The 16,279-nt window shown below is 34.1% G+C and overlaps 1 pseudogene; it reads right to left on the bottom strand.

Annotated features, from left to right (window-relative positions):
- Window positions 1-193: 193 nt before the first annotated feature.
- Window positions 194-3,900, bottom strand: LOC133318507 (uncharacterized; annotated as a pseudogene).
- Between the last annotated feature and the right edge of the window lie 12,379 nt (window positions 3,901-16,279).

The raw sequence follows: 16,279 nt of genomic DNA, 5'->3' as shown, positions 1-16,279 counted from the left end.
AATTAAAGCTTACGTTAATTGGAGGTAGTCCTTAAGCCCGCAATCGGAAACTCGCATGGCTGTTTAACTTCTGCGAGTGTCAAACATCAATCATAATGTGTAGGAAATTTGCTTCTTGTTATTTGGACCAAAGTGCACAATATACGAAATTTGCCAAATTAACCTAATTCTTGCACACACCTAGTTTATTCCGAATGGTTTTTCAATATATATAAACATTCTTTGTCCGGGGAAAAAGCACTCGTGGATTTGAGTTTCTTTCAGAAAGGAAAAAGTCTTTGAGCATGCGTGCTTTGTGTGCCTACTACCACTCAAGTACTTTTGTAGCTTGTACGTAGCTCTCATGGTATTGGTTTCCTTTCTCCTCCGTGTTTTCCTTCTGTTCATATTAAAGTTAAACACATTAAAAGAGGTTCACTTGCTACTAGGATTGCATGTACGAGCAAAACAGAACGGATAAATATAAGGGAGGATAATGAGGAAAATAAGCACTAAGGAGTAGAAAGAGAAAAAATGTGACTTTCTGATCCTCCAACTCCATAATGCCCTGAAACAACACATCAATTACACTAAAGAGCACTCTCTCCCGCGTGATCTTTATTGTCTTCCATTTGTATAAAAGAAATATTCCTTCCCCCTGTATGGCAGTGCAGTATGTCATTGTATTTTCCTCTTGTAGCTCCCGAAGAGGTAACTGTTTCTGACGTCAAGGTGGGGGAAGTTTTAGTTAGCTTTTGCAACTTCTGCAATTTTGTCTGCTTCCAATTTCTTGTTTATGAAATTTGCTCCATTTCTGGGATTCTAACTTATGTTCTACACGTCCCATTATCGCATTGTATAAGTGGAGGGTGGCATCAGTCACTGTTGCCAGTCACCCCCATATTAATCTGCATTTTGCTTGCTGATAGTAAGAGTGAAGTATATCAGCAACATTGTTCCCAAGCTTGACCTGTTTCAGAACAGAGAAATTAAGGCACATGACATAGCGTGAAGGACTGAAGACAAGTTAAAAGCAGTAGGCAAGTAATGGAGCTGAAAGCTGAATCTTACAAGCTAGCAAAGAAAAGAAGAACTCTTTTGGGGTCAAGGAGCCATGAAGAAGGTCTTCTGAAACTACTTCTCCGAGTTAAACATTTGCTTTCGGTGGGGGTGGTACAGATGTTACTGGCCGTGATAGTAATCTGATGATGGACCTGTGGGTTTGTGGGATGATGCGTGGACCCTACCGCCACCACCGATGACTTTTCAGGCGTGCTGGACCCTACAAGAGCAGCTGCAGTTCAATGAAACCCATATCAATATGAATATAAGAGTCTACTAGTTCACAATATTGTCCAAATTTATGTTAATGAAAGTAGGTGTGGACCCCAAAGCTATCAATATATTTCTGTAATCTCATAATCTATCTCTACCTGTAGTCCTGTACTAAACTGGTAACTCAATTTGCCTTGTATATATGGTTGACCCAGAACTCTATTTCAGAGAGCTCAAGTACACGTGTTCACATAGTAGGTATCCTTTAGTTTTCACCCTAACTAATATTCAACCACCAGGGACCAGGCCAAATAAATTTCACCGCCCGCATAATTTTCAATTGACGTAATCCCAGTGTGACTATAATCATGTTTGAATGTTATTCCAAATCCTATATACATTGGATCTGAGACGATGATAATGACAATTATAATAATAACACGTATCGTTATCCAGCAATGGAGGCCTAAGAATCAGGGGACAACCACCTTGGCCTGACATCGGTACAGGTTGGTGATGAAATATTTTATGACACCATTTTTGTCACCGGTGTCCACATATACATATCAATAAACCTAAGTTCCATAATTGTCACACGATGGAAACAAACACACCTGTTGATAATTATATTAAACTTACTCTTCAACTAAAGAGATGCAGGAAAATGAAAGAAAAACAAATCCCTGAGTAGGCGAATCATACGATCTATGTGAATAAGGAAAAAAAAAAACTATTTGGATCTTCTCATGTGTTTTCTATGTTGTCCACAAATTTTTGTTTACACTTATCTTCAATTACCATGTCACATGAAAAACTCAATAAGATCCAAATCCCATATAAAACAAAACAGACTTTATTATATATTATATTACAATAATACAGTGAATGAGTTTGCAATTTTTTTGTGAGGGCAATGGTACCTTTCGGCGAGCATGTAAGAGGGAAAGTATCCCTATCATGTAGTGTGACATTGCCATTTGCCTTCCTGTCGCCCCCACGCTGAGATCCTTTCCTAGAGAGGCTCCGCTGCAACTATATCGTTAAGAAAAATAATTTTAAAAAATCTAATTAAAAATATAAAAATAAAGTATAGAAGCCAAGAGAACAACTGAACTGAACAAGGCAACTTTGAAAGAGGATTGGGGGTGGTTTGGTTAAGTAAGAGATACACAAAGCTAAAACTCAAAAAAGGTTAGATTAAATTTAAATTGCTATCCTCTAATTTTCAACGTTTGTATAATTTAAATTTATAGATAAGGGTGACAGAAGAGGGGGTGGGAGAAAAATAATGCTTGAGAAAGACATCCGATTCCAATGGCCGCAAAGGTTTAACGAAAGTTGATAACGTGTATGTTTTCCCTCTCATTTCTATTTATAATAATGCCGCCACTCATGGTGAAGGTCTCCACTCATGGTGAAGGTCTATCATTCCGATTAATTTATTAGTGTCTCATCATTAAAAAAAAAAATCTTAGAATTTTAAAATTTCTATTTTACTTAAGTATACAGAAAAAATTGCAAGAACAGAACATAACACTAACCCAGTTTTGCTTGTAAGATGGGCCAAACAAAATCAGAATAAAATAATTATCGTAAAGTAAAATATAATTTAAATTAGGGGAAAAAAAGGATCTCACTGTAATTCTGGAATTAGCATTGGTGCTATCTTTATTGATGATGGGAGAGAAGGAATCCATATCAATCACAAAGCTATCAGTTTTCTCAGCCGAGTACTGATATGCGTTTATGTGATCTGAAACTGTGATTTTCTGGGTGTCTATGTTCTTCTGCTCCGATTCCAAAGCCTCGCAGGAAGAAAAACCCGTATCCTAAAAAACCAAACCCAACAACCCACAGCACAGAGCCACAAAGATTATGAATTATGAAAGAACCTGCGAGTGCCTAAAATGACTGAAAATTGAAGTACCCGAATAAAGACCCAGATTTCAATGGAACAGTTATAAGAGAGAAAAACCGGAAAAGGAATTCTTACCAATTCTGGAATTCCTGCCATTTCCATCACTTTTCTAAGAGAAAAAAAGAAGAAGAAGGGGAAATGGAGGAGGAAAAGGAGGTGTATACTTTCAGGTTTCAGGCTCAGCGTCAAAAATTGCGTATGGAATGGGGCACAGCTCAGGCTATACCTATACAGCACCTGATTGAACATGAACATAGACCCCAAAAGTCAAAAGACTCAACCTTATATAATAAAGATAACAATAATAAACAAAAACCAAATGGAACCTACCCGTGAAAATTTCTTCTTCCTTCCTTTTTTTCAATTACCGGATTAGTTAGGAAAACTAATAACGAAAAACTGACTCGCAGATGCTTAAGTCCTCTCCAAAAAACGGCTCTGTTTGGTCTTCATAAATCTGGTCCCAGTGAAAAATCAGCAAAGGGTTGCAAAGGACACAGGAAAAAAACTCGGTTATGGAAGTTGTTAGTTTCTTCTGGTGAAAATAATAATAGAAATGGAAGAGACGAATGGACTTATAACTACTCTGTTTTTGTCTGATTAGAGGTGTGTGATTTTTATTGGAAGGAAGGAAAGAGGAAATGATGAGGGAATGGACGGAAAGAGTGTAAGAGGAAGAAACAGAGAGCTTAAAGGGTAATCGTCATCATGTGGAGTTTGCCCTATAAACAAAGATATATACATCAACTGAATAGAGCACTGTAGGAATGGGTTTGATTTCAAATTGGACATGATTCTAGACTTCATTTCTATACCATATTTTTTTCTTTCTTTTTTTCTTTTTTTTGTGTGTGTGTGCGTTTTGATTTTTTTAAGAGTATATTTTATGTTACCTTCTTTTTTTTTTGGGTAAGCTATTTTATGTTACTTTACTGTGACGTGTAGCTGATAAGTACAAATCTGCAATCATAAATTACCTATTGTAATTTAACATATGTAATATCAAGGAGATTTGAAAACTAAAATAACTTAAAATTCATAATTTATATAGTCAAAAGACTCAAAACAGTTAAAACTTGACATTTTCGATTTCATGTAATTAAGGTCATGAACTTAGAAAATTGAAATGCTTCAAAGTCAAGATTGCCGTTGGGATTAATTTTTTTGGATATAATGAAGACATTAGCTTCAAATTTATAATCTCATACAAACCATCAAATTCCTCACCATTGAAGCACTCCTGATGACTTACTTTGGAATTAGCTTTATCACATATGAAATATATTTTTTAATGCTTTTTTTTATACGCATGACATTATTCCTCAAATTATGTGGTTGAATGTAGACTACCAGCTAAAATATTTATGGTTTGAAGTGGGGCCACGTTAATTTGCGCCACTAACTTAAAATTATGAATGAGAATATGCTAAATAATTAAAGGGTTCATCTAATCTCATGTTACATGAGAGAAGATATCTTATGTTGTAGAGACACATATGGTGGGGCCCACTATTTACAAAAAAAGGAAAAAAAAAAAAAATGTCACAGTTTTCGATGGGTCTATAGGAGATAAACTACTCTTATGTTGTATAAGAGTAGTTTTTCCCATAATTAAAAAGAAATTTTATCAGAATTTTGATCAAAATGAATCGGTGTTATTATTAATTTTAGATAAATAACAATTTTTTATCATTTTAATTTAATTAATAATTAACTTTAAATTTTGATAAGTTAGGAGGAATATCTTTAGAAGTCGAAGTCCGCTTCTAAGATATGTGGGTCTTCCAAGCAATTGACGGAAAATTAATATTAAGGATAACAATTTTTAACATGAACAGCTGACCTGATACAATATTATATGACAAAATTCGTATTCCAGTCGATTCGTTTTCAAATTCATATCGTTCGTCTTAGAAAAAAAACCCATGAACCCAGTGGCGGAGCCAATATAACATGTTAGTAAGTGCCAAAAAATTTAGTCAGTGCCCAAATAGCTACGGTTCTTTGGCTACGACCAAGACGTGGCTAATTTTTTTTAAAAATGAAACAGAATTTGCTACGTTTCAAGTGTAGCTAAATGAATGTGGCTAAATAAGCCAGTGCCAAAGCAACTGCAGGCCACAACGTGGCTCCGCCACTGCACGAACCCAAAATTGACACGTTACAAGTTATTAATGTTGTTATGTTGTAAACAAGTTATTTGTATATTATCGTATCATATTGACCCACATAAGAAATAACACAGTTTGAAGTTGATAGGTTATTCGTGTCGTACAGTGTCGTGTCAACCCGTACAATAAACAACACACTATGAGTTTGTGGATTATTCATGCCGAGTTGCGTCAACACGCAAAATAAATGAGTCGTATTCGTGTTGAAGATTTTAACCTAATTTCAAATTGTGTTATGTTCGACTCGTGTTGAATATATTTGTATTTGTGTCGTGTCAACTTGAATTGCTAGCACTACTAGTAAATATTATTATTATTTTGGTAATTTTTTTTCCTTTTAATTCATGGCTTGAAGTGAGAAAGTTTTCACCATCGATCTCAAAGTGCTTCTCGTATGAATCGAATCCATGACTTCATCAACCACCAGAGTCCGACCCTTGAGTTGCAATCCGCTTACCAACTCAACACCTTGGAGTTAAATATTATTTATATATGAGACAAGAGAACCCTAATTCTCTTTGAGCTCTTCTCATATTAGTTAGGTCTTTCTTACCTTTATTTTAATATGAGTATAAGTTCAATAGTCTCTCACTTAGCCCAAAGCCAAGATCATGTAATTTACTGGCGTAATCAATTTGTTTAAAATATGCCCCACAACATATCTGAAGCTAATCTATCATTTATTATCAATAAAGGCTCTTTATAATTAATAAATAATTATCTAATTCGGTGTTAGTGTACTAAAATCCTGAAATTAATAATACTACTAAGTACTAACATAAATATGTATTTATAATTTGTAAAATATTGACAATTGATTAATCAATTTTCTGTCAATAAATTAATTATTTACTCTGTTGACTTTAATAATTTTTCTAATGAATCATATACATTCTCCAATATCTTTAACACACAGTATCTTCAAGAAAATACCAAATAATCAAAAAGAAATTTTATCAGAATTTTGATTAAAATGAGTTGATGTTATTATTAATTTTAGAAAATAATGGTACACTAGATCATCCTTTTATTTACGTTTCATATTTTTCTAAATTATGTTCAATTCCTCTACACAATTTTCTATCCGAAATAGCAGATAACTACGAACCCTCTCTATCTTTTTCCTTTTTCCTTTTCCCTTTTTTTGAAGGTGGGTGGTTGTTACGAACTTACGCCTTTTTTTTTAGGTAAATTTGGTATAAATCGTAAAATAGCTTTAGACAAGGCCACAAGCAAATATCCGGAGGATAGATTTTTTCCCAACTAAGCAAATAATTAACTTTTAAGAGTCTACTTACGATCTTATCTGTATGATTCAGCGGCCTTTCTCTCTATATGAATCATATATGTTTTGACATTTTGTAGAGCAAAGGACCTAAAAGAATAATGATTACACCATGGAAAATGATCATAATAGATAGGAAAACCGTAAAAGATATTACTTCTTATTAAAAACAAGGCAGTTGTTTACTCAAAAATTATAATTTGATAATTAAAACTATTCTTTTCTTTCTTCTAATGTATTGATACTTGTTAAGTCCTGCTAATGAAAGCAATATGCCAAAGAAAATAGAAACACGGAAACAATGCAAACCTTGACATGTTGTAAACTTGGGCTATTTGACCATTTTACCCCCCATTAATTAATTAATAACCATTTTGCCCCTGATTCGAAATTATCTATCAATCTGCTCCTCTTTAATCGACTACTTTGCATTTTTAATCGACTAAATGGTTGTTGGGAGATTTAATCGACTAAATCTCCCTACTTAATCGATTAAAAAATCATACTGACTTGTTTTCTTTTGTTGTCTGTTGGGAGATTTAGTCGACTAAATAGGGAGATTTAGTCGATTAAATCTCGCAATAGCCATTTTTGCCTGTTTTGGCCATTTAGTCGATTAAAAATACAAGGTAGTCGATTAAAGAGGAGCAGATTGGTAGATAATTTCGAATCAGGGGCAAAATAGTTATTAATTAATTAATAAGGGGCAAAAAGATGAAAAAGCCTGTAAACTTGTAATGCATCAGTTTATTAAAAAAAACTTTTTTTAACAATGTTTTGAAAAAACTTTAAAAGGAATTGTTTTTAACTAGACCTAAGTCCAACCATGTTATTATTGTAGTGAGGTTCTAAAGAATTATTTTTATGCGTAATTTATTACTAATTTTATTATATTTTTTTAATATCATTCCTCACATAAAATTTCATAAGACTTGAAAAGTGTCTAATATATAAACTTATTTACTTATGCTAAGAAATTTTATATTATTTAATTATTTATTAATAAAATAGAATAAAAAAAAAATTCATCACTTAATCACAAAGGCTATAATGTAAAAAAATAATTTTAATCATATTATATTTTTTTTAAACAATGATATTAACCTTGGTTCGGTTTTCTAATATCACGGACTCTTGTGTGTAAAGTCAAGCAACATTTTGTTATCAAAAAAAAAAAAAAAAAAAGTCAAGCAACATTTTCTATTTAGTTATAGATATAAATTGTTATTTAATCTCCATTAATTAGCTCACTTAAGTTTCTTGCGGTGAGTTTACAGTAACTTATATGATTAATATAATTAATCATATTTTAGAATCATTTTACACATGAACAGTAGTTTTTTAAGATGCTTTTTTTTTTTTTTGTGGGGGAGGGGGTTGAGCAATTGAAACTGGATCTTACGAGATTCAAGAATCGAACCCTTTGGTCAATCAAGGCATTTAAAAAGTCTTTTTGTAAGTTTGCTTCCGCGCACTATTTATGCGTATTCAGATTCACATACTTTTTTCCCATTTTTTATGTAAGTTTGTCTTTGGCTTTTTTCCCATTTTTTATGTATTTTTTTTTTTTTATGAATATTGTTTCATGGAATTGTAGAGGGGCTGGGAAAAAAGAGTTTTCCCCCCTTATTAAGGATTTAACCAGAAGATTTCATATTGGTGTTTTAGCATTGTTGGAAACTCGCATTAGTGGTGCTAGAGCAACAAGAGTTGCAAAAAATTTGGGGTTTTCGAAGTATTTTCTTTCTGACCCTATTGGTTTTTCAGGTGATATATGGATTCTTTGGGATCCATTAGAGGTGAAGATTGAAATTTTACATTCTGATCATCAGTTTGTTCATTCTAAGTTAGTCTGGCTATGTAACAAAAAGCTGGAATATCTAACTTTTGTTTATGCTAGCCCCCGCCGCCAGGAACGTATATCTCTCTAGGAGTCTTTGGAGAACATTAAACCACCAGATAACGAAGCTTGGTGCATCTTGGGAGATTTTAATTCTTATATTCATGCAAATGAGAAAAAATGTAATACCCCATATTTTCTTTTAATAAAATAATAATAATAATAATAATAATAATAATATAATAATAAATATTTTTGGATAATAATGATATTTAGTATTTTTGTAATTAATAATATTGGTATTTAATATTTTTAATTAATGAGTTAATAATAGTTAAAATAATAAGAGGTAAGATAATAATAGTAATATTATTTGATTTATGTGATAATATATAATTATATATATATATATATATATATATATATATATATATATAGATGATAAATTATGATAATTGATTTATTAATTGATTGATGATTTAAGCATTTATGTTTGATTGGTAATGTTTGATTGATAATGATTGATTAATAATGATTGATTGGTAATGTTCGATTGATAATGTTCGATTGGTAATTTGATTAGATATGATGAGTCAATAATGAGTCAGCAAATAAGTTAGCTGTAATCTGAGCCATAAGAAATTAATAATAAAATAGTGTATGAAGCCCATATCTGAGCCAAATACATCAATAAAGAAAAAGGAAATAAATGCACGAAACCCATATCCAAGCCCAAAACTTCAACTATAAATAGAGGCCTAGCCTAAACAAACTAATTCACTCTTCAACATTTCTCCTCTACTACTCTCTCTCCTTACTTCAAAAGTTTATTTGTTTTATTTTCTATATTCTTTTGGTTACCAACCGGTTCTCTGCCCCAATTTATTCTCTTCTAGAAGTTAGCAAAAACGGAGACTAGGTAATCCTAATCCTCAGGTATTTTTAGATTATATTTATTTTATGTGAAATTTGGTATGTGTAACCCTAATCCTTAGGTTATAATTTTGTTTGAAGTTTATTAATAGTAATCCTAATCCCCAGATGTTTGTAGGTTATCTGTATTATATGAAATTTGGGCATGATCCTTATATGTAATCCGTATATGTTCTTAATAGTTTGGTATGAACATTTCTATATATATAGGTATTTGTTTTTTTTAAATTTAAATTACTACATATGATAATTAGAATATGGATACAAGTTGGAATGAAAGAGAATTCCGAATCAGCTTGCAATATATGATATAAACTTTTATTTTAGAAATTATGATTATGTGCAATATATGATATAAAATGTTATTATTTTAGAAATTATAATTATGTGCAATGTATGGTATAAGACTTAATTCAGGTGCAATATATGGATCTTATTGAATAATTATGAAAATTATGGAATTATAATACTCTTTAAGAAAAACTTTCCAAATATGTGTTTTAATGATTGAATTTGAATATTTATAACTATGATAATTGATGTGATGGGATTATTTGAATGACGATGATTGGATTTGAATTTTTCTATGATGAATGTTGAAGATTTGAATTATTATATCCTTGAATAAATTGGAAAGTTATGATGAGGATCAGATTTGGATTTTACTGTGATGAATGTTGAAGATTTGAATTATTATATCCTTGAACAAATTGGAAAGTTATGATGAGGATCGGATTTGGATTTTACTGTTATGAATGTTGAAGATTTGAATTATCATATCCTTGAATAAATTGGAAAGTTATGATGATGATCGGATTTGGATTTTACTATGATGAATGTTGAAGATTTGAATTGTTATATAAATTCGAGAATTTATGATAATAGTTGTTTGAATTATGATACTTTGGAAAATTATAATGCCCTTTAGTAACTCATTTAGAGATGATAATACTTAAAGAATAAATAATTATGATTGAATCTTTCCTGATTGTGTGTGTTTGTAATAAATTAATGGTGGGAGGATAGCTTTGGGATGGTACCTTCCAAAGTGATGAACACAACTTTTGGGCTTTATGCCTCCGATGTGAAATTGATGTGAAAAAGATTGTATCCGTTCTTCCCAAAGTGGTATCTGGTAACAGTGGTTTTTTCCCGGGATACTAGTAGCAACTTTGGGAAGAGGTGTGCACACTAGGAAGATGTGAATTGATTATGGCCAATTTTGATTATACGTGGCTGGTAACAGTGGTTTTTTCCCGGGTCACGGGGTAGACTAGCAGGGTTTCCCGGGTCTACCATGGTTCTCTTCCCACTAAATATAATGAACTTAAACATTATTAATAATGAAATTTGTTATTTGATTTGATTATGAAGAATGTCATTGAGTTGTGAATATTATCATATTATGACTAATGTTGTGCTAAATATGTTAGTTGATAATTACCAAATACATCAAATGAACTTAATAAAGATAAATATTATATAATGGAATTTTGATTATTATATTCATATTTGATTTGATTAATGTGGAATCGATTTGAACACTATTTGATATTTGATTTAATTTGTTATTAATTACATTAATCGTATTTTGATTGAGATTACCAGCTTTGCTGACTTTTGTGTTTGTTTGACTGCAATGATCCTGCGGCTGCGGGGGAGCAGATTTTCAGTGAAGCATGTTGCAAAGGATGGGGCTAGATGTGGGCAGTGAGGATCACGACTCGGATATTTCTAGCTGTCATAAATATTATGTATAAAAAAAAAACTGTAGTCTTAGATTTTTATTTGAATGTAATAGAGTTAGCCTTGCACTTGTCCCTGTACAAGTGCGGCGGTAACACTTCCCAAATTTGATTATTTTGAACTTCCGCTGTTATTTATAAAATTATTCAATTTATTTATGCTATTATAAATTGTTAGAAATTTGGGGTGTTACAAAAAAGGAGGGGGAGATCCTACCTGGCGTAGTATGCAGGATTTTCAGGAGTGCCTAACAGTTTGTCATCTTGCTGATCTTGGTCATCAGGGTCCCAAATTCACCTGGAGGAGGGGGTCTCTTTTGGAACGACTTGATCGCGCTTGTGTTAATGAATGCTGGAACTTGACCTTTCCAAATAGATTTTTGTCTCATCTTCCTTATTATAGTTCAGATCATCGCCCAATTTTGCTCTGGGAGGGACAACAATCTTTTAACACCGGTGGAGAAAAGCCTTTCAGATTCTTGGCGGCTTGGTTGACTCATATATCCTTCTCTGATCTAGTTAAAGAGAGTTGGACTAGAGATCATAATTGGCACTTAGCGAGCAAACATTTTCGTGAAAAAGCCATCACTTGGCACACGAATTGCTTCAAGGAAGAGGAGAGGAAAAAGAATAAGCTCCATGCTCGTCTTCGAGGGATTGACCGTAGTCTTAGTCAGCAGCATTGCCATGCTTTAGAAATTCTTCAACAGGAAATCTGGCAGCAACTAAACACTATCTACCTCAGAGAGGAGATTACTTGGTACCAACGTGCTAGAGCTGACTGGATTCGTTTTGGAGACCGCAATTCTAAATTCTTCCACTCGACAACAATTATTAGGCGAAGAAGAAATAGGATTGATGCTCTGCAGAACGATGTGGGTGAATGGATTGGTGACCCATCTCTTCTCATGAACATGGCAGTGGAATACTACAACAAATTGTTCACAGATGACAACTACTCTCGTCCTTTATTTCCCATAAGGAACAAATTTCCTTTGCTGGACTGGAGGGTTCTTCAAGTGTTAGAAAAGCATCCTAGTAATGAGGAGATCAAAGGTGTCATTTTCTCTATGGGGCCTTATAAGGCGCCGGGTGTTGATGGCCTTCATAGTATATTCTTTCAAAGTCAATGGGATTTAGTGGGAAATTCTGTGTGTAATTTTATCCAAGATGTCTTCAAAAATCCCCAGCAAATTGAAGTAGTGAATCAGACTCTTCTCTGTTTGATCCCTAAAATAGGGATACCCCAAACATTTAAGGACTTTCGCCCGATTAGTTTATGTAATGTTATTTATAAAACAGTAACAAAAATTATTGCTAACCGTTTAAAATTGTAGATGAACAATCTGGTGATGCCTAACCAATGCAGCTTTATCAAAGGGAGACAGGGCATTGATAATGTCATAATTGCCCAGGAGCTGATTCACTCAATGCGGACCAAAAGGGGATTTAAAGGGTGGATGGCTATAAAGGTGGATCTCGAGAAGGCCTACGATAGAATCAACTGGGATTTCCTTGAAGATACCCTATATGACATAGGGATCCCTGCTAGCTTGATACGTCTTATTATGTGGTGTGTTTCTTCGTGCACAATGAACGTTCTTTGGAATGGATCTTGCACTCAAGAGTTTCGTCCCAAAAGAGGTTTGAGGCAAGGAGACCCATTATCTCCCTATCTCTTTGTCCTCTGTATAGAAAGATTGGCTCATCTTATCAACCAGGCTGTGGAGCAAAAAAGTTGGAAGCCGGTGGTGATAAAAAAGGGAGGCCCGCCAATCTCCCATTTATTTTTTGCTGATGATCTTCTTTTGTTTGCAGAAACTACTCAGGAGCAAGTCACTGTAATACAACATATTCTTCATACTTTTTGCAGTTCCTCAGGGCAGAAAGTTAACCAGGGAAAAACTAGAGTCTATTTTTCTCGTAATGTGGGGCACACTAAAGCAAGAGAGCTTAGTCATCATCTAGGATTCTCTCTTACTGCAGATCTTTGCCGATATTTGGGTATCCCCCTACATCACAAGAGGGTGGGCAGATCATCATTTTCCTATGTGTTGGATCGCCTTCATTCTAAAATGAGTACTTGGAGTCATGCCAGTTTGTCCCTTGCTGGTCGAGTAACATTATCCAAAGCAGTGTTGACTGTTATTCCATCCTACCCGATGCAGGTTAGTATATTTCCTCATTCCACTTGTGATGAGATTGATGCGAAGATCCGAAGCTTTGTTTGGGGTTCTTCTTCCACGACTAGGCATCCTCATCTTGTTGATTGGAATCAAGTTTGCTTGGATAAAAGTCATGGTGGGCTGGGATTGCGCAATATGAGAAAGATGAATTCGGCTTTTATCATTAAGGTTGGATTTAATCTTCTCGCTCATCCTGATACTTTATGGTCCAGGGTTCTTCGTGCAAAGTATAAAGTTGAGGAAGGTATGACGCCCCATATTAATACGCCAAACAACAGTTCTCAGTTGTGGAAGGGAATCAAGCGTCATTGGGACATTATCTTAGACCACAGTCGAGTCTTAATTGGTGATGGTAGATCCACTATGTTTTGGTTTGATAACTGGCTTCCTGAATGTGGCCCTCTGATTACCTATGCTCAATCTCATGTTTCTGATGCTGATCGATTGCATTATGTGACAGACTATGTGGATGTGTCGGGTTATTGGAAATGGGATTCTTTGCATCATCTGTTTCCTGCTTGCATCATCCAGCGGCTCATGAATTTTCTTCCCCCCTCTGATCAAGATGGTAAGGACCACATCATTTGGAGCAAGACATCAGATGGGATTTTCACTCTAAAGTCAGCTTATGATTTGCTAAATAACAACATAGCTACAACTCTAGCTTATCAATGGGACAATATCTGGAGGTGGATGGGACCGGAACGAATACGTATGTTCCTTTGGTTGTTGGTTGGAGAAAAGTTGTTGACTAATAGTCGGAGGCTTCAACGTCACATGACCTCTTCGGGTGTTTGCCCTAGATGTAATATCTCTTGTGAAACTAATCTCCACGCTATCCGGGATTGCCCTCAGTCAAAAGAGGTTTGGAGGTTGGTGGTTCATCAAACCAGTTGGCAGGTATTCTTCTCGCTTAATCTGCATGACTGGATCTTCTCTAACTTAAAAAATTGTAGAAGCTTGGCAATGGACGATGATTGGCCTTTGACTTTTGGGATATTAGCGTGGAGCATTTGGAGGAGCAGAAACACTTGGGTTTTTGAAGGAAAAATCAATAATGCTTACACAATTGCCCACTCAGCCTTGGGGTATAGCAATTGTGTCAAGCATACAGCTACCACTCTCCATGCAGCAGGTCTTCAACCGAGAAAAAGTGTAGAGAAGATGATAGCTTGGTCTTGTCCTCCGTTAGGATGGGTTAAACTTAATGTTGATGGGGCTAGAGCTGGTAATGGGAACAGATCAGGATGTGGTGGTGTTATTCGTGACCCGTCCGGAGCTTGGATTATCGGTTTCTGCAAGAACTTGGGGCCAGGTACTGTTTTGCATGCAGAATTATGGGCTTGTTTGGAAGGTTTGCGTTTAGCTTGGGAAAAAGGATTTAGAAAAGTGTGGCTGGAAGGAGATTCCCTCTCAGCCCAACAGATTATTTCTAATGGGTGTCATCAGGATCACCCTTCGTCGAGCTTGGTGCAACGTATTAGAGGAATGTTGCAAAGATGCTGGCAGGTCCAGATTTCTCATGTCCATCGTGAAGGAAACAAAGTAGCTGATTTCTTAGCTTCACATGCGTATAGCTTTCCATGGGATGTGCAAGTCTTTGATGACCCTCCTCCTGGCTGTCTTCAAAGTTTATACAGCGACACTGTAGGTGTTCGCTAGGCTAGGTTCTGTACTTAGGCCTTTTTGCTGTGTTTTTCATTTCCTTTATCTTTCAAAAAAAAAAAAAAAATTCACATACTTTTTGTAAGTGTATGACACATTTGAGTGCTGACAGATAAACAGCAGAATGTGTGTGAATTAATTAATGCCTCTGGCTTTTCAGAAACTACAGAATCCGCCAGCTTATGAAAATTGAGTCACTGATATTAAATTGTAATAATCAAACACTTCAAGAGCATTAATACATGAGAAATCATATATATATATATATATGGGTTTATCATCTATTATTTAACATGACCACAAAAAGTTTCCTACACACACAATATTTTGTGGGACCCGCAGCAAAAAAAAAAAAATCGGCACGCAAAACGAATCTCTATAACATAACACAATCACTTTTCCTACAACATTACTCTTATAAAATCCTATATATATATATATATATATATATATATATATAAAGATATTTCTCCGGCAATATAAGTTTATCTCCGGCCACACCAAAACGACATCGTTTTGTTTATTTATTTCCTTATATTAATTGATTCACTTTTGAATGGTTAGGATTCTCTTTTTCTCTCTTTTCCTTTATCACCATTGATCCATCTTTGTATGATTATGATTTAGTAGCCGGATATAAAGTTTTCTCCGGCAGCTTAAGAAATGATAAGCTCATATAGGGCTTAGGGCTTATCGTTTCTCAAGTAGCTTGAAATAATTTTATCTCCGGCCACAAAATCATAACAATACAAAGATGAATGGTGATAAAGGAAGAGAGAGTAACATGAAATAATAACCATTCAAAGGTGAATCAATTAATATGAGGAAATAAATAAATAAAACGATGTAATTTTGAGATAGTCGGATATAAACTTATCTCAAGCTTCTTGAGAAATGTTTTATGGGTTTTATAATTCTTATGTTGAAGGAGAATTGAAATCTCATGTTGTAGAGATAAAAAACATGTGAGACCCATGTGTTAGAAAAAATTATATGTAGGACCCATGTCAGCACGGAAATCGAAGAGTGTGTAGGAAAGTTATAATTCTCATGTTAAATGAGAATTATAAAACCCATGTTTTATATATATATATGTGGGAAAATATTTTCTCATGTTACATAAGAATTTAATTCTCATGTTGTGACCCTTCGATTTGCGTGCAAATCTTTTCTTTTCTTTTCTTTTTCTTTTTTTAATAAATGTGGGAGCCACAACTAGTTGAGTCACAGCATGATAATTCAATCTCTTGCAACATGAGAAAATCAAACCCATATATATATA

This window comes from Gastrolobium bilobum, unplaced genomic scaffold (genome assembly GCF_033153095.1).
Source record: "Gastrolobium bilobum isolate Gb01-03AN ecotype WA unplaced genomic scaffold, APGP_CSIRO_Gbil_v1 utg889, whole genome shotgun sequence".
Taxonomy (NCBI): domain Eukaryota; kingdom Viridiplantae; phylum Streptophyta; class Magnoliopsida; order Fabales; family Fabaceae; genus Gastrolobium; species Gastrolobium bilobum.
The sequence above is the reverse complement of the archived record's forward strand: the minus strand, read 5'-3'. Positions and strand labels throughout refer to the sequence as shown.